The sequence below is a fragment of the Hippopotamus amphibius genome, chromosome 3 (assembly GCF_030028045.1).
Source record: "Hippopotamus amphibius kiboko isolate mHipAmp2 chromosome 3, mHipAmp2.hap2, whole genome shotgun sequence".
NCBI lineage: Eukaryota > Metazoa > Chordata > Mammalia > Artiodactyla > Hippopotamidae > Hippopotamus > Hippopotamus amphibius.
Window position 1 is genome coordinate 3396128 of NC_080188.1, and position 12582 is coordinate 3408709.

Here is a 12582-nt window from a genome sequence, read left to right on the forward strand (position 1 = left end):
TAATGCAGAAGTTAGGAGAATGCTTGGGTTCACATCCCTGTTCTGCTATATTAGAGCTTCCTGACTTTGGGCAAGTTGCTGAGATGATTTATGTAAAGCACCTAGAAGAGACTGTCACACTGTAAATGCTCAATGAATGGTACCTGTTATTGTAACTGCTTATTGAGTCCGTTGCTATATGTCAAGTGCTGTTATAATTGCTTTACATGAATTATCTCAATAAATACAAACAACTCAACTAGCTAAATACTATTATTATTCCCAGACAGCATGTGAATAAGGAGTAGGGTATCTTCAGCTGAGCTGAGATTCTAAAGAAAACACATTGCTCATGCCAGCCCATCAAGTTTACCATCCTCTTCACCACAAGTCATATGAGAAGAATCTATTCATTTATAATGACTTGACTTTTAAATTGCTCTTCTTAAGGGAAATGGAAATCTAGATATCCCTGTTGCAAAGAAAAAAATATAAATAGCATGGAAGTAACTTTCCTGGGCACTGGTTTTTGAGAACATCTTAGTCACCTTCCATTCTGGAACATTCCACAGAAGGAACAGATACAATGAGGTGTTTGTGTAGCATCAGGCTACAGACTCAGGTTCAACTGGATTTTCAGAGTCCTGTCATCTGTTGAGGAAATTCATCTTCAAGGACATATTCCATTGCCCCACCAGTCTCATCAGCTGCATCTAAGCATCACACTCACATTCCATGACTAGACAATATCCTGGATGGTAAGGGACCAACATTGCATCAGACTTCACCAGGCAACCTTGTCCTCAGGATGAGTAGCAAAGGCAATCTGCTCAGTGGGTGAAGGCAGTAAAACAGAGGGACAATAGGTAGTGACTCAGACACACTTTGAAGCTGTATTTTTGTGCATCTTTACAGGACTGAAGATAAATGGGAAGAACTGTAAATAGTAGCAGTATTATCCAGGATAGCTAGAGAGAACAGAGAACTGTTATACATATATATTAACTGGCGGTGCTCAAAATTTAGAGTGCATCAGAATTACCTTGAGATCTTCTTCAAAGTGAATCCTCAGACCTTCCCCAGAGATTCTGATTTAATAGGTCCTGGATAGAGCTCATGAATCTCCATTTTTATCAAATATTCCAGTGATTCTAAAGCAGAACTTCTCTGGACCACACCATGAGAAACACTGCATTAATCTGCTCAAACATTCTCACCCAGTAAGTAACACAGCCTCCAGGGAGACATTTCCCAGCTTATTAAAAACTAGCTGAGAGTCACACATTTTACAAACTCGACAGGGTTAAGAATAGACAGGGGCTCCATCAGTTTCTCAGACCTGTCTAGAGAGTCTTTTTTTTATTTTTTCCTACTAGAAGTAAGATATTTTTAGCTCATTTGTGAATAGATACAAGTTTCCATACCATGTTGTCAAAGTATTTTTTGATGATTCATTCCCGGCAACCATCACAACTTCTTTCACCAAGGAGCTTCACATGCAAACTTAAATGGAGACAAGACCGTGAACCATTCCACACTTCTCTGCATTGTCACATACCGTAGCTTCCATCTTGAATCTATCTCTACAGCATCCTCCTTTAGCTCTAAATGTAATCACTTAAGTGAGGGACAACACTGATACGCAGCCATCTCAATAACCAAGCAAAGTGAAATACATAGCAATTGATGGATGCCAATGTTCAGACGTGTGAAACTGACTTAGATAAAGTAGACATTTCAGTTTGAGATCTAATAAAAAGCAAAACTGCAGCCACAAGGAGCCTTTTCCCATTACTCTGCCAGAGATAATCTTTATCTAAATCAATACTATAAAAGTAACAAAAGACACAAAGTTGTCTGATGCATAATTCATTTATTATGAAATCATGTAAGACTCAAATAATTGAAACAGGATTATTTATGTGATCATTAAGCCCAGGACAATTTCTAGAGATTTTTAGCCCTGCTTAATGGAAATCTTAGTTGCAGATATATATTTAGCCAGATTTCATTTCAAATATTGTTCCATCCAACCAATTATTCCTCATTACAGTTGACATGCTGTACTTCCTCACTGTAATAGAGCATAAAAATTGCTTATTCTTTTATTTTATTGCACTAAAGAAATACAAAATAGGAAAAGTAATACACACCAATCCTCTTGACAATTATTCATGCTACTTATATGTTGTAGTTTAACTACTAACAACTCTGACTTAATCACTTTTTAATAACCTTGTTTTCCATAAGAATATTTCATCTATAACAGCCATGATATTAGCATTAATTTTGCATAATAATTAAGGTTACGTTTTATGGGAAACCCACACATAAGACTTACGTTTACTAGGACCACACTGAAAAGAAAAATGATCACCTGCACAATGGAAATGGAACTCATTAAATGACACAAAGTTGCCTCAAAAAGTTAAAAAGACTAACTTTTATACAAAATTGAGAGCATACTAAGCTCAATTTATATAGAGAGCCATGAAAAGCTTAAAACTTTCTTAAAGGGTCATAAGAACAAGCTAGTCCCGCATGACCCTCTGGTTTGATGACTGAGGATGGCACCTCCCTGCACCATGGCATTAGTGTAGCAGCTTTCTGCTGCTGCATAGCAAATTATCACAAACTGAGGGACTTAGAAAAACACAAATTGAATATTTTATAGAGTCATTAGATGAAGAGTCTGGTTATAGGTTAGCTAAGCCCTCCACTCAGCCTTAAATCAAAGTGTAGGCTGGGGCTATGATCACATCTGAAGCACTGGGTCTGCTTTTGCAAACACTGGTTCTTCAGAGAATTCACTTCCTTGCGGTTGTATGACTGAGGTTCCTATTTTCTTGTTAGCTGTTGGACAGGAACCACTCTCAGTTCCTAGACGTTATTTTTAATTCTTGCCCTCTCTACAATATGGTAGTTTTCTCCTTCAATGCCAGTGGGAAAACATCTTCCATGTTTCAGATCTCTCTAATCTCTTAGGATTACTTGATTAGGTCAGGCTCACCCAGGATAGTCCCCTTTTGATAAACTCAAAGGCAACTGATTAGGAACCTCATTTACATCTGAAAAATCACTTCCGCTATATACAGTCCCATAATTATGGCAGTGATACCCATATCACGACCACAGTTACAAACCCTACATGACATAGTTACCGCAGATCCATAGATATCATAGTTACACTCAAGAGAAAAGGAGTTTACAGGGCATGCACACCAGGGTGTGGAAGCTTGTGGCCATCTTAGAATGCTGCCCACCACAGTATATTTCTACTCTAACTGCTGAGTAGCATGTCAGGTGTCCTGTGGTTATGGGACATTATTTCATTTTATTTTATATTGTTTTATTACTTTATTATTTTTATTCAAACTAAATTTGGGAGGATGCTCAGCAGAAAGCTATGAGGCACCTGGCTCCTGAATGCACAGGAACCAACACACAGGTTTGAAGTCCTGGAGCGGGAGCTGTCCACTAGCCACTCACAGAAGCAAAAAGAAAATGGCCAGAAAAAGTCACAGCTGTACTATGGTTGTTTACTCTGGCACTAGAAGCCATGTGGCCAAAATACCAGGTTTATTTTCCAACTGCTTCCTTTTCCTTCTGAGAAATTATTATCCATCATTTAAGAATCAGCTTAAGTGTTTTCACAAGTTCCTTTCTCCAACCAGACAAGATCGACCCTCCTTTTGCTTTCTGCTTTGTACTTGTCTCAGCTATGATCCTTTCAAGATTTATGAACTGGTTGGCATAACTACCTCCTCTGTGAAACCGTGAGTCCTTGAAGGGAGGAATCATACCTTATTTATCTTTCTAGCATCAGTACTTACCCATGTGCCTGGAATACATTAGTTGATCAGTAAATGCTGCAATAAATGAAGGAGGACTGGAAGGCAGGAAGGGTACAAGGAGGATTTAAGCCAGATGCATAACACTTCACCATGCCTAGAACCCCACCAATAATTATTTCATTTTTCACGTCCTGAAAATAACGTGAATTGCAGAAAACTTTAATCACTAACACCTCGGTGTGCGAGTTTCGTTCATCACTTCTGTGCAGGAAAAGTGAGACCACTGGCAACGTGGCTATTTGATGCTTGATGACCGCAATGGATGAAGGAGAGATATCTAACAGCCAGTTTGTTAGCAAGTATAGGAGCTCATCCAATAGAATAGTTAGTTGAACTGGAAAATCCAGAGTGATTCTAAGACAACCCAGAACATTCTAAGACACTCCAGAGGTTCTAAGATAATCAATCGCTAGTCTAAAACAGTGTGCCTTCCTTCCTTTTTACTGAGGTCTTACTATACTGAACATCCACATCTATTTTTCTAAACAATACTTTAATAGCCACTACCGTGATGGTGATTGATGCAAGCAATCAAGGTCATTGATGCCCACTGCTGGAAGCAGGCTCTCCGAATATTCAGCCAACTTTTCAGAGGCCAGCTTCTGCTCTGGGAACAACTGGCTTCAGGTTTCACACACTCCCTTTCTTTAGGGATTCAAGGGCTGCCCCACATGGTACTCTCATTGTTCACATCTTTCTTTCTTATGAGCTGCTCTGGCCTTCATATTTCTTGAATGGCCAGCTGTCTAAGAGATACCAGAAAGGTGTTCAGTATTCTTGTAAGATGGAAATGCTTGTCATTAGCAAGAGGAAAAAACTGGCATTGGGTCTGGGGTACCACATATTTCAGACTGTTTTTACCATATCTTGGATTTGATCAGACTCTCAATTCACATGCCAACTGTTCCTTTTTCATAATTTTAAACCCTAATGACTTTAACATAAAGTTAATCAACACATTTTTATTAATGAACGTAGAAATCATTTTGATTAATTCACATAAAATTGTGAAAATCTGTTTGTTACTCAGTAACCAAAAAACACTTTTCATCATTTCTCTGTGATTCTCTATACTTTGGGGAGGGGGAGGAGCCGTAAAATTCATGAAGGAAATCAAATGGGCAAACATATTTATATCAACTGCGTTTTCTAAACAATTTGATCATTTCAACAATATCATAAATAAAAGCATGTATTTCGATTATATATCTATGAGGTGACAAGGTATGACTATAAAGAACAGAAAGTAAGTGTGTATGTGTGAGTATTTACTGTCAGAACGTGTGTATCCAAATGGGTCGTTTACCCTTCTAAGCAGCTGTGTTATACAGTGGGGAAGTTATACAGTGGTTCCAAAGATGCTGCCTTTGCTCAAACATGTTCAAGCTCCCCTTTTGGGAATTCCTTTAAATTCTGGCTACTATCAAGCTCAAACCTTCCAATCCTCTGCACCAGTGAGAATGAGAATGAATGGGGTTTTTAGAACCATATCCTTATTGGTAAGCATTTCTGAAAATGACAGATGACTCCCATGGCAGATGCCTTGTGGGCCCTGGTGATGCGATGAGTACCTTGGTAATGGTGTGATCTTCCCATGGTCACTTCTCTCTCTCACCTCACCAGAAGTCTCATATCTGGATAACCAGCAAATGTGGGCTCCTGAAGCTTGGCGTGGCTGGCCAAGGTTCCACCTGCAAATGGTTTCCTCGTGCATAAAGGCAACAGAACTTAAAGTCTGCCTGAAGCCCACCTGTGTGCTCACTGCCTTTAGCATGAAAAATAACTCACATAAAAGGCACAGACTCTTCTCATCATATTTTAACTACTTTGTCTTGAAAACTGCATCACCAAAAAGGGAGATATTCACAGAAGAGAGCAACATGGCTATTTTTCATTGATTTACGCACAGGTTTGCTAGGGAAGGAGGTTGAAATCCATGGTTAGAATACGCCTTTCGTGTTATCATTGAATTTCAATTCTGTAGCATCCTTGCCTACATTACCAGGATAATTAGAAGTTCACAGCACCGGTGTTAGTCACAGATCCTAATAATTAATTTCTTGCCACCCAGGGTAGAAACGGGCCTCTACAATTCTATTCCATTTGGAAAAAGCAACTTGGATTCACCATTACCTTAAGCTCCTGACTTTGAAAGTTTGAAATGGGATTTTGAAAAGGTCATTTTTCTATATATTATATTAGTTATTTACTTTTATATTTTGAGACTGATGCACTGTGTATCAAAGTACTTTTTTACTATCGTACCGCTAAATAGCAGAAAAGAAAATGACACACTGCTCTGTGCCTTCTTCCTTTTTTAAAATCCTGTTACTTTTGTAGTGCTCACTGATACGTGTCCCTAAAACTGCAGGTTTCTACATGAACTTGGGATCCTGGACATAAAGAGGAGCTTATTTTTCTCTTTGTGGACTTAATTCTGTAATTTTACAAGGTTAGTAAAACCGTACATTAGAGCACTTGGAGAGTAAGGCATCATTTCTACAAAATACCTAAATGAAATTATAAATTTGTCACCTGAAATGGATTACACATTAAGCCAGTACTTACTTATAGATACAACCACAAATGCCATTGCAGATGATAAACTTGTTATTTACAAGAAAGCAGATAAGCAAAGCTCTGAGGGAATGGGAATCTAGATGAGTAAGTTGTGATGGCAGGAAAACGACATAATAAGGCCTGTATCTGAAAAGTATACAGGGTGAGTTTGGGGCTGGAAGTGCCTAGGTAGACAGGCCTCGTGTCATCAGGGCACCCTTATGAACTTGGAAGAGTGAACTAATGACACCAGAGAGAAGGGCTTGGCGAAGGGAGTCCCACATGTGTAATTATTCCACGACTAATGGGGTGCGTTGAATTGAACTGGTGAAGAACACTGATGGGGATACCTGATATTTGTCTGTATCTTCACAGGTTTCAGAGCATTCTTCACACCTATGATATTATTTTATCCTCATAAGAAGGGGTGGAATTAAGATGAAGCCACCGAGGCACCAAGGATGCAAACTTTAAAGAGGTGCTCCGTCGTGGGGTCCTGTAACTGCCCACACACTTCGCACCCCTCACCCTCACCTGGGCTGTCATCAGGAGAGGAGATATCATTAATTCTGTGTTAGATATCAGGAAATTTAGGTGCACGGCATTTAAGTGCAAGTGTCACTAATCGTGTTGAATCTGGATGTAAACGTTTGTCCCCCTGACTCCTGGGAAAAATGCAATTTTTATCTACTTCAGACAACCTCAGTGAGGACGTACATAGTACATGAATTTTCAAAACAATAAATTGGTGAGATAAGGAATCATACTACACTTACTTGCTATAAAGTCAGTATTTTCCTGCTATTCTTTTGTTCAGAAAGAGCAGCAAACGGTAGCCAGTAAGGGTTCAGCCTTGGATCCCTGCATTATATGTGAGGCACTTCCATTTCAGAAAGACACAGACACATTGGAGAGCATTTAGGGAATGGTAAAAAAATGATTAGAGAAAAGAAAGGTTTGATTTATGAGGCCAGATTAAAGGAGATAAATGCTTATTCCTCAGCTAAGTGACAACCAGGGGTATGATAAGAATCTACAAATATTGGGAGACTGTAAATACGGGTCATACAAAGGACTTTTAAGTGTGCTGCACGATAGAACTAGCAGGAGTGGAACGGAACAAAATGCGAAATTGCAGACAGTAAGAAGAGGACTTTGGGAAAGGGGATTCACTGCGTTGAGGAGTAACACATAAAGGCGCAGGGGGAGAAAGGGGAGGAAGAGAGGAGAAGAATAAAAAAGAACAGGACTATGGAGAAGAAGAAAGAAAGCAAAAAGGAAGAAGGAAGAGAAGGAAGACGAGAAAGAGAAAGGGAAAGGAGGGGAGAGAGAGGGAGGGGGAGCCACAGAGACAGAAAGAGAGGGAGGAAGGGAGGGAAGGAGGGAAGGAGGGAAGGAAGGAAGGAAAGTTCAGATTTTCCCCCTAGCATATATGCAATATTGCAACCAGCAATATTGACATTGGTTTCTAAATAGAATTTTTAAACATAGAAGACATGAATAATTATCATAATTTTAATAAATGTTCCTTGGTGACGTACTAAAAATAGAATCCAGAGAGTATAAGGGATGCTTCTGTAAAACAGCTCTGATTTACAAAAGCAGCTACCAAAATAAAGAAGAAAAAAGAAAAGAAAAGAAATAGGAAACTATGTCTTATTCCACCATACCTAATAACAGGAAGTATCAGAAATACACTTCTGGCAGGTCTCAGGTGGCGTACGCGTCTCCCCAGAAACCTGAGCCTGCGGAGGAGATGGCAGCCACACTCTCCCTCGGGGGAGAGGCTGCTGCTACATCAGAGGGCGGCAGCAACGGGAAGCTGATGAAGCCCTGCAAGGCCATTGCTCCTGCTAAATTCAGGCCCAGGCACAGGGAACCTGCCAACCTTTGGCTAGCTTGCTACGCGTAACGGTGAATGTAATTGAAACTGAATTCTAAGACTGCCCTGGCACACAGCCTACTTTAAAAATCCAGCACATAATAACGTTATTAAAATAAAGACATCCGAAAGAACCTATGGTCCCATCGTCTCTTTGTAGCTGGCACCTGCCTTCTTAAGGCGTCCTTCCTGCTTCTTTCCTCTACTATAAACTGGCAAAATGCTGAAAGAGGTGCTCCTTTTAGGTGAACCACAAGGCTAACATGGGTTGAGCACCAACTCGTTTCCAAACACTGTGCCAGCCGCGTCTCTGTTACAACCTCCTATGCCATTGAGATCCATAGTCTTCATTTCGCGATTAAAAATCTGAGGTCAAAGAAGTTAAGTAATTTGCCCTAAATCACTTAGATAGTAAGACAAAGAGCCAGGAATGAATGGAATTCCAGTCTGCTTATCTTCAAAGCATTTCCCTTATACTTTAACACTCAGCAACTCGCCCAGTGCATAACACACAGGAAGCACTCAATTAATATGTATGGATTTATCTGAAGGGAATTGATGGTATAATTGAGATGTGAAAGGAATCTCCAACAATGCTTGCCATGACTTGAAGTGTTGCCAAATTTTTAGCAACTGTTCAATTGTATATGACCCAATTACAGCCACATCTACAAAATGGCATCTCTTAAGAACAAAGTATCTTTGCCTTCTTTGATACTTATGTTACTACAAAATATACTAGACTTCCTCAGTTTCAAATAAACATAAATGGATCTAGCATCTGGATTATTTCAATAAATGCTGAACTTGTATAAAACAACATGTATAATCACGTCATGCCTTGTATGCTATTACACTGATTGAGAAATAAGACTGACACTCATTATGTAGTATTTGATTGCCTAAATATAAAAAGTACTGGTTATGTGTTCCCAAGAGGATACAGAGAAATAGGAGACCTAGTCTTTATACTTACAGAGCTTATAATTCCACTGGAGGGCATAGATATAAATGCATGCGAAGGTAAATAAATCAAAGTTTAAATAGCCATTTGAGATTTTCTTTCCAATAGATTTCATTCAACTAATGTTTAGGGAAACATACTATGCAACCTGAATGTGTGTTAGGCCCCAGCATACAAAAAAAAAAAAGAGTAAGATGGGATCATTGGTCTCAAGGACCCTATGGTCTAGTGGGGGAGAAAACTTTTAAGTGTACAATTTCAAAACAAAATAATTAGTGTTGCTTTAGAGAAAGGCATATGGCGCTAAGGAATGCAGATGAGGAAAGGTTTAATGCTGCTGACAGTGGGGCTGAAGGTTTTATCAAGGAAGACTTTCCAAAGGAGGTGAGGCCCACACTGGGTCTTGACAAATAAGTAGGAGTTTTCAGGCCAGAAAGGGAGAATGCTGCAAGAAGAGGAAATATTACAGACTAGTGTATGCTGGCATGAAAACAACAGAAGAGTGTGGCAGAGAGTGATAGGAAGTCTTATTAGCAAAATTACTAATATTTGGGGGAAGATGGTATAAGCATTACTTAAAAATATTCAATTACACTTTTTTCTTCAGGTCCATTTGAATACAGTCAATACTGAGATGGATTCAAGTCCATCCCTAGTAGGACCTTAACATCCTGACCAGCACATTGGCACATTTCCCCTCTTCACTGTAGGGTAACTGATTAAAAGGAATGTATTCAGACTGCACAAGCTAAAGCACATCTTCCTGTGCAGATCAGCATATCCAACACACAACGGCCATCATTAGCATTTTATACATTATCTATTATATAATTTAAATGTTTCATAGTGTTCAAGAGCATATCCACTTTTTAGAAACTAATCAGAATTGCAGCAGAGGCATCAGGAAATATTTGATGAATTAAAAGCTAAGAAGTAAGAATCATGTCTTTTAAATGCCCAATTATAAAAGTGTATACATTGATCAGCATGGATATGCCACAGAAATTTCTGAATCTGAATGTCTTGAGTCTCACAAATGCTGCGGTGAAGCATTCTTTTGAAGCACTGACTGTAAAGAATAGAGTGGAATTCAACTTATAAAAATTATAGACAATCGCTTTTACAGCTACAGAATTCTGATTATAAGAATTCCAGGAGTTAAACAGTTGCACTCTTCATTTTCATACAAAAATAAACTAGAAAACTGAGTGATGGCATTCACCTTGCCCATTTCTAAGATTAGGGAAGCTTTACGTATCAAATCTCTCAAAGGGAAAACAAGGAATAAGTTCACATTTAATCCCGGTCGAGTTTAATTGAAACCTCATAAAACATTCCACAAGAATGGTTTTCAATAAAAATCACCGTCGTCATTGAACTTGGTCACTCGTACTTCCTGTGAATGATTGCCTTTGGCAAATGAATTTCAACAGAATTTCCCCACTCCACTCTCAGCTGTGTCTTTACCTTTCCCTCTTTATTTTGTTGCTTCCTGAAAAGAGTCCACTTTTTCCTTAGCCATGCCTTCCCCATCACTTCTGGCAAGACTCAGCTGCACCTTGGAGACAATGAATGGCTGGTTCAGAAAGCTAAGACCTGTCCCTTCAAATTCAAACCTGAATCAGGCACTGAATTATACTGGATTAAATCCTGATTTGCTCCAAGCTCCATTTTCCTGTTGATTTCTGCTTCTCCAGCTACTGATAATCTTGCCTGGTTCTTGTGTAAGACTGTATCCTGACCTTCCTTCATTGATGGAGACTTTCATTTTGACTTCCTATCACGAGCTTTGACTATAGTCTTCGACTGTGTCTTGCCCTTTTGGATAAAACCACTACTCAGATGTGTTTTTCCCTTCCTGAGCCCAACACGTCATGGTTTCCGTTTTACAGGTTATGCCTGTGTCAACGGAGAGCAATTTCCTTTAATGCTCATTTCCTTCAAGATACTTTTTTATAATTATTATTTATTCTCCTTTCCTTCTTTTTTCTCTATCTCTCCTAATACACACACATACACATTTTTTGCCACACTATCAAATACCTGTTTACAATTGTCTCCAGGAATTTCACCTGCAATTATATAATATATATATATGTATATATATATATAGTATAGAATTAGATAGTTTATAACTCATACTAATATGTAAAATCTAAACATGAGTCCTTCTATTTTCGTTGCCTGAAAAATGAAGCTCAGTAAATTGTACTGAGTAAACTTGTTGAGCTCATTCATTCATTCATTCAACAGATATTTATTGAGAGGTATATGTCAGGCATACTAAGTGCCGCACTCTACATTAGATCCGTCCACATGGCATTTCTCATACTGCTTTACTTTCTCTACCTTGCACATATCTTTTTCATGGAGCACTCTCTCTTCTCTGGTCTTAGAAATCTCTGTTCATCCATGATTCAACTCAAACATCAGGTTTTTCATGAAATATTTTCTAACCTCTAGAAATTGATCAGTCTGTTCTGTTTAATATCAACCCAGAATATGCCATTTTACCACATTTCATAGTAATCACTTGCCCGTGTGTCTGTCTCCTCCCAACTGGACTCACTCCGTGGGAAGACAGGTGATTTCTGCCTCCCTGGTACTTGTGTATACTGTGTAGGGCACATAGTAGGTCCTCAATCAATAGCAAACAGTAAATATGACAATAAGTGCATCTCTACGTGCCGGATTTAGTATAAAATCAACATCCTGCAGTTTAATAGTATTACCCATAAGCAAGCCCAAACCAGATAATTCCAGGGACCTCTAAAATTTTAAAAGCCACTTTTAGTGTTAATTTGGACCAGCTCATTTTTTCAATGGAATCATAAACACTAAGTTTAATTGTCCCATCTCCTAAATGCAACATGTTGCAAAAGCCATTGGGAATTTATATTAACCCCTCTTTTGTTACCAGACATAGCGAATACTATCAGTTAATGAATAGGACACACCATGTGGGTGGAGTATCGCCTGAAGAATACCAGTAAACAAAAGATGTTGTGGCCACCGAGCCATCAGCACTGCAGCCACCCCAACTGTGCACCCTGAGGGGATTCAGAATGTACAGGATACTGGCCCTATCTTGCTAAGGTGCTTGTCAAAGGAATGATTTCCATAAGCCCAGACTCTTGCATGGTCCCATACACAGAAAAGCACTAAATTCATTAACTTGAGATGTCTGTGTTTTCTTTAATTAGCAGTAATCTTTTGTTGTTTGACTACTTGGGGTGGTGTTTTGTGTTGGGTTTTTTTTTTTTTTTTTGAAAATCCCTATATATCCCGGCCTCTCCCTTACCTCTTTAGAGCAGTCCCTCAGAGCTCCCTGAGAGGACGTCTCC